Below are 6,445 nucleotides of genomic sequence, written 5' to 3' on the forward strand. Positions count from 1 at the left end.
TTTTTTTTCATTCAACCTTTATTTATACAGGCTAGTCTCATTGAGCCACGTGGACTCATTTACAAGAGAGACCTGTTTCAGACAGAACATATAAAGTACATACAACAATAACAATAAACTACAGTAAAAATGCAGTTAAAATAAAAGTACAGTAGTGTTATAAAACAATAAATAATGGTGCCGTATAACAAGGTAAATAATTAAAAAAAAGAACATATTTGCTTAGATTTTTATATTGACATTATCAAATCAACAAAGTTCATGCTCAATCATCAGGTACCAAATCCAATAAATCTCAGTCGGGTCATCTGGACAGTTTCTTTTTTATCTCTTTCTTATTTGTCTCTATAAAAAAAAGAAACTGTCCAGATGATCCGACTGAGAATTATTGGACATTAGCAAATGTTTGAATACCCCTAAAAGAAATTTAGGTAGACAGCTTCTGTTCTTGTTGCAAGGTGTTCCAGGTTACAGGAGCAGAGTAAGAAAATGCCTTTTTGCCAAGTTCAATCTGCACTGAGGGAACCCTGCAGGTAATGATGTCCTGAGTGCGCATGTTGTAACTGCACTGATGATGTGACATGTGGGAGGAGATGTAAGAAGGCAGCAGACCAAGGAAGGATTTATAGATGAAGATGAATCAGTGTGAGATCCTGCGTGTATAAAATGATGACCAGCTGACCAATGAGAGTGCAGTGATGGGTACGGTAGTTACAACCAGTTATGAATCTTAGTGCGCTGTAATAGACAGCATCCAACATCTGCAAGGAGCTGACAGGGGCATTCTTGTAAATAATGTCACCATAGTCAATGACCGGTAGGAAAGTCACAGTTACAAGGCGTTTTCTGGCTTTCAGAGTTCAGCAAAATCTATTTCTGAAAAAGAAACCCAGTTTTAATTTCAGTTTCTTTATTAAGTTTTCTATATGTGGTTTGAAAGAGAGATGTGCATCGACAACAATTTCCAAGTATTTGTAAGAATCTACAAACTCAATAGGAACACCATGCATGGATTAGATAGGAGGAGGAAGAGTTGCTGGTGCTGACTTTCTGTTGGAAAACAACATTGTTTGGTTTTGTCAGCATTTAGCACCAGCTTGAGATGGAATAAGTGACTGAATGATGTCAAATGCAGACTGTAGAAGCTGGAAAACCTTGGCAGCTGTGTTAGCTCGGCAATACACAACAGTGTACTTGTCGGCATAGAGATGCAACGATGCGTCAGGAATATTTTAACCTACATTATTTATATTAATTGTAAAAAGAGTGAGACCTAAAACTGAGCCTTGTGGCACACTATTAGTGACCGTTAGGTAACTAGATGAAGTAGCAGCACGGCAGGAAAATGGTGTAACGTGAAACATGTCAGTTTAAAGAATTATAAAATATCATTCACACAAAAAGTTTTTTAGCCTGGATTTTATCCTTGGCCTTGCTTTTGTTCACTCATTAATTTGCTCAGAATCAAACTATTGCTTCAAACTTGCGTTGTTCAAAAAGCTATCTACAACAGGTAAGATATTGCTTGTTCTTCACCTTTCCAAAGAATCCTGCTTCAAAAGATCCAAACTCTTGTTTTAAGTATTTTGCTGGAGGCAAAGCCTTGTGATGAAGAGTGAAGATCAGGGGTACAGCAGTGTCAGTGTGTTTTTGTACTGCATGCCTTTCGTCTGAAGCACGTCACTTTCCATCCCGTTCCCAGGTTAGCCCTGAGTAAGGCTTTAGGCCGGCCCGCTGTTTACAATACCTCCCCTTCAGCCTGCTGCTTCTCAATGAAATTTCTATTTATAGAGGCCACCGGCGTGCAGAGAGTCATCTGCTTGTTCTGAATGAGATCTGCTAGTTTTGACAAGGTTAGCTGGATTAAAGAGTTGGAGGTTGACTGAAGGACAGGTCACAGAGGCTGGTCAGTGTGTGAAGACTGCCTGTCTTTATTCTATGTGATGGTCAATGTCTGCAAAATATTATACCGGACGTGATGAAGCTGAGTTATCCAAACATTTACCCAAGACCCAAACTCCAGTTTTATCCCTTTAATGTGGCGTTTGTGCATGTTTTTCACTTACACTGACACTAAGTGTGTGGACTGTACTTGTGACGGGAAGTCAGCACAAAGTAAAGACTGTTACAGCCAGTCACTGGGGTCATGTATGTACAGTAATGACTTGGACAAGTCTGTCCTTTAGATGGTCTCAGTCCTGGCTCCTAAAACAAGAAAACTACATTTCTTTGAGCAGTGATAAAACCTTGTCAAAGAAAGATATTTTAGGAACAAACTTTCTAGAAAGAAGGGATTTTCACCTGTTCGTGTGGTGTTTTGATTTTTGTGGTAATTCCCAGATGTTACTGCATCTCTCATGTTCTGATCCATTCAGCTGCTGGCCTTTCTTTGAACCTGGACGGCTCTAAACATAGCCAAGTGCACGTCATCTGAGGTGGTTTTGCTGGAGGACAGCACTGTGACAGTACTTTTCTCCTAACTGTTTGTTGTCACAAGCCAAAGAATCGAGTGGAGGCACTTGACGGCAGCTCAGTTACTACAGATTCAAACCCTCAAAGCAAATATGAGTAGGAATGTCCCTACAACAGAAACAAGTCCCAGCAACAAGTGCAGAAGTACAAAAATCCTCGCTGATAACATGAGAACATTTGTTTGTAAGTGTGACTTCCTTGGCTGTGATTCAAAAACAAAAGGGAAAAAAAATTACTGCGTAAATTATCCATAATGAGATGTTGTCAGAGTGACAGCATCCTTTGGAGTAAAGTCAAAATATCTTGAAACACTGCACCACAACTGCTTCCAGGACAAGTTACATAGGGCTCTTTACTTGAAAAATAACTTTGTTGCAAATTTAATTAAATTTTCATATAAAAGTTAGATAGTATTCCAAATACAGCCTAATTATTCTACGAAAGTACCGTATTTTCTGCCATACACGTCGCTCCGCCCTATAAGTCGCATCAGTTCATTTTTGTCCAATAAACTGGAAAAATCCATAAATATGTCGCTTCACCGTATACGTCGCATCTGTTATGCATCATCGCTGACATTGCGTTTGTTACGCGTCACCGCTGACAACCCTGAAATGTGGGCTGGTGTTGTGCCAAAAATTGATGGGCTGCTAAATGGCGGCCGCGGGAGCGTGCGCTGGAAGACTTTAACAAGCATTTAACAAGAGTAACACTTAAAAACAATTATTTGTTTGCTCAAAATTATAGTAAATGTGTGTCTCTGTCTAACATTTGCTCAATAAATGCAGTTTAATGGTCAAATTAGCAGCATTTCACCGGGGTGGTGCAGCTGGTTTGACAGTAGGTCCAAGCAGCATGAAGAAGGGGAGTCTACAAGCTAATTGTGTCATTAATAGCTGGTGAAGATTCTCAGTCATCCAGGACATGGTAAATTCAAAAAAGTTCAAGAAAATAAAAACAATAAAGTAAAGTGTAATTAATAAAGTCCAGTTGTTTTTGTCTTGAACTTTTTTGAATTTGTCATTATAGCCACGGAGCAGCACGGTGGCACAACTGGTAGAGCTGCTGCCTCTCAGTGAGAAGGTCCCTGGTTCAAACCCCGGTCCAGGGGCCTTTCTGGGTGGAGTTTGCATGTTCTCTCCGTGCACGCGTGGGTTTTCTCCGGGTGCTCCGGTTTCCTCCCACAGACCAAAAACATGCATGTTAGGCTGATTGGTAACTCTAAATTGTCCCTAGGTGTGAGTGAGAGAGTGAATGGTTGTTTGTCTCATTTGTCTCTATGTGGCCCTGTGATGGACTTGCGACCCGTCCAGGGTGTACCCCGCCCCTCGCACAGTGATTGCTGGACATGGGCACCAGCGACCCCCGTGACCCAAAATGGAACAAACGGGTAAAGAAAATGGATGGATGGATGGATTATAGCCACGTTTACCAATTACATGATACAACAGCATGCCATACTTCTACTACTACTCTGCTGCCATCAAGTGGCTGAAAGTGGTACTGCTTTTAAAAAATCATTCAGAATGAATGAAAATGGTCCTACCTCAGCCAAAAATTGGTTTATAAATATGGGGATAAATCCATAAGTATGTCGCTTCGACCTATTAGTCGCAGGACATTTAAATTATGCAAAAAGTGTGACTTATAAGGCAGAAAATACGGTAATAAAGTTTGCCTTTGGCTGACCCAAAAGGAGTGGTGCTTAGGATGATTGTTGCAGCAGGAAGATGACCCATTTGATAACAGCTGAAGCTTCTGAGTTGTGTTCTCTTTGTGACATTTTCTCAGGCTCTCTTTCATGGTTGACAAACAGGTGGGGTTAATCAGAAATTCCCAACTGATAGTAGGTGTGAGAGCTGTGCGTTGTTGCTTGTCTCTTTTCTGGCCCTCTGATGCACTGATGACCTGTTGTGGGTTCCTGACCTCTCGGTCCTTTTCTGCTGGGTTAGGCTCAAACCCATGTCTTCTCAACCACAAATAAGAGAATCCAAATATTGTAAACGAATGGAAAAAAATGTTTTGCCCAGTGTGGTTGTACAGTATAGTATAATATAAGTTGTAATGTCACAGTTGTGTTTGTACATTTGTCTTGATAACATTAGGGCTTATTTATTATTATTTTCTAATTCTCATGAGCAAGACCTGTTTCCAGAGTGAACTGTTTATTGGTTAATGATGAAAATACTCTGTGGTTGGAAGCCAAAACACAAATTTTGTGTTTTTTAATTGTATTTTTTCCCTATTTTCAATTTTCCTTTTATGGTTCAATATTTTGCCAGTTCAGATCCATAAAAAAACATAGTACAGTATATACAGTCTTCTGTTACAAATAAAGTCCAGTTGTTTTTGTATTGAACGTTTTTTGAATTCATCATGTCCTGGATGACTGAGAATCTTCATCAGCATACTTAAATGTGTTTCATTTGGGTTTTGCTAGGACATGAAGATAAATAGCTTCTCGACTAATGGTTCTTGAACTTAGTTTTGGTGTAATGTGACTGACGTCTATAGCTTAGGTTAAACTTCATATCACTGATTCTTTCCTTGGAGCGATTATATAACAAGGTTTTGCCCTCTTCTCTGTTGTGTTTAACTAAATCCAGTTGTACCTAACCAAAAGGTAATAGTGTGCCCATTTGCGAGCTTGTTTTTATTCATCCTGGCAGAATTTAGTTTTAGTTTAGTTTATTTTGTACAATTAAAATGCAGATCAAAGATATTAAGAAAAAACAAAACAATTATAATAACAGTGCATGAGAGAATAGGAAGTCTGGTGGACTTATATAAAGCCTCCACCCAACACATATAAATAATACAAATAATACAATCCAAGAATACAGTCAATTGATTCATAAATTTAGAAATACAGTTATACAGAAAAAATAAATAAATAAAAACCTGTCTACAAAGTATTAATGGAAATTTGAATAAGCTATGTAGCAATTCAAAAGTAACAATCACAATTCTTTAATTAAATAAAGTTTTAAATAATGTTTAAACTCTATTACAGAAGGCCTGCCCGTTACCAAATGTGAAAAATCATTCCAAACTTTAGCTTCCCTGTAACGGAGAGAAAACTGACCTCTACTGGTCTGATATTTAGGAAGATGAAGCGCTGGACTCTGAGGAGTTAAAAGTAAGAATGAAACTGCATATTTGATTGAAAGTAATGGGTGAAATGCTTTGGTATATCCTCTTGACTTACATAAATCTTATAAACAAAAATACAAATTTGAAAAATGTTGATGTTATAAATAGTAAGAATCTGTAAATTCTTAAACAGAGGAGCAGAAGGACAATGATATCATATCATCGTTGTATCATCAGCAAACATGATTGGTGAAAGAACATTGGAAAACATCTGATAAATTATTTATGTAAATCAGAAATAACAATGGTCCAAGAATGGAGCCTTGAGAAACCCCACAAAGTATCTTAGCTCTGTTAGAATTGCAACCCTTAAAACTAACAAATTGCTGCCTATTGCAAATATAACTATTACCATACCATACCAATTTATTTCTAAAGCACTTAAAATACAACAAGCAGTCGTCCGAAGGGCTGTACAAAATTAAAAACAAACAAAAAACAGTAAAACAATAAAAACATCTAAATATACATTAAAAAAAAAAAAATCAGAACATCATAAGTAAAAGAATACAACATTAAGACACAGATGCTGACTCACTCTAGGTTAAAAGCCAATGGGGGAAAAAAAGTGTTTTAAAACTAGTTTTAAAAACAGAAAGTGACGGGGCTTGCAACCTGCAACTATTCAACCATTTGTAAACAATACCATGAAAACCATACTTGTAAAGTTTTTGCATTAAGATCTGATGATTTGCAGTGTCAAATGCTTTTGATAAATCAATGAAAATACTACAGGAGAATTCATTATTTTCAAGTGCAGAGGTAACATTGTCAACCAGATGAAGCAAAGCCATATACATAGAGTGATTCTTCCTAAAAC

This window comes from Nematolebias whitei, chromosome 10 (assembly GCF_014905685.2).
Source record: "Nematolebias whitei isolate Nwh7 chromosome 10, NemWhi1, whole genome shotgun sequence".
Classification (NCBI taxonomy): Eukaryota; Metazoa; Chordata; class Actinopteri; order Cyprinodontiformes; family Rivulidae; genus Nematolebias; species Nematolebias whitei.